The sequence below is a fragment of the Polyodon spathula genome, chromosome 24 (genome assembly GCF_017654505.1).
Source record: "Polyodon spathula isolate WHYD16114869_AA chromosome 24, ASM1765450v1, whole genome shotgun sequence".
NCBI lineage: Eukaryota > Metazoa > Chordata > Actinopteri > Acipenseriformes > Polyodontidae > Polyodon > Polyodon spathula.
In genome coordinates this window covers 2,585,889-2,587,291 of record NC_054557.1, presented here as the reverse complement: position 1 = coordinate 2,587,291, position 1,403 = coordinate 2,585,889, and positions in this window count along the sequence as shown.

The window sequence follows — 1,403 nt, the reverse complement described above, 5'->3', positions numbered from 1 at the left end:
TAGAGACACAGCTGGTATGGTGTTTGTTTTATACTATAAGGGTGTATACAGTTTCATAGGTCCTCACAAGTGGAAACTACAAAACCACAGGCAGCTTGAAACCGATAGCAAACCCACAGATACAGCAGTCTGTAGTTATTGTGACTGATAGAGAGTGCCTTTATGCACACTGAGGGATGGAATGTGTTCTTTCAACAGAGATAACCAAGGCTGTGAGAACAGTGGTTTATCTAGAAGTTATATACAGCAGCACTGTCCTGTGTTAAGCATCCAAGCAGTGGGACAATGGCATTGTCTACAGGATGAAACCATGAGAGTTCCTCTCGCAGCTCTGCCAGCGAGACAACCCCAGTCTTGAGCTGAAAACCCTATTCCTCCCATTCTTCCCTTGGCCTCACAAGCAGAGACTGACAGTTGTGCTGAAAGTTGCAGTGCTTTTTTGATGCAGGTTGTGCTAATGTTCACTGTGGGCTACGCTGAAACCCCTTGTGACCCGAGGAGCTATTTTAGACTCCAGAATAAGCCCCTTTAAGAAGGGGGATGGTTCTAGCTGATTGACTAGCATGATTAAATGCAGTATTGTTGGTCTAAAGTAGTGGTAAGCAATAATTCCTCTCCTGTAGATTGAAAGAGATATTTGGCAAATCTATAGATATTTTTTTTTCTAAATATCCATAAGCCTAAACTTGTTTTGAATAGGACTGATTACACATTTCACAGTGATTTAAGTAAATGGTCCTCAAAAAAACAAACTTACCTTACAGTACCCAGTAGTAAGCAAGCATGACATCCTATGACCTAAGACATTACCTAAATTAACAAATAATACAAAGATATTAACATTGCAATAGTTTAATGGAAGCACAATAATTCACTGTTGACATGGTTTTATTGGCTCTGCCTTTACTCAACCCATTGTGTGTAGTACATCAAAACCATTAAGCTGTTAACCTTAGCCCTGATGTGTTTATGACCCCTCACTTGCACCCAGTCTACATGGGAGATGTTTCTTGCAGTGTGCCATGACTTGCAGATTGTGCTTTATCCCTTACGTGAGTGTGAAACCGTTTCACTGTTGCTTGAGGTAAACAAGATAGGTTGATCTCAGATGATCTTGTTTTCATCCCTGGAGGAAGTTTTTAATAAACCTCTGAATATATCAAGTGCTTCAGTCTTTACTGTGAAGCTCACCTTTCATTGGCAGTGTGCTGATCCCTGTGCCTGCAGGCCTTCCCATGCTCCAGGGGCTAGATGTTCGGCTTGTGTCTCCAAGGGCTGCCAGTATCTGCCTTTTCACAGATACTTCCTATCTCAAGAGGATATAAAGAGACTGTTTGGACAAACAATCTGCCATGTGTAGTATAACTGATTTAAGGTGTTTTACCCTGACTTTTCTACTGTCC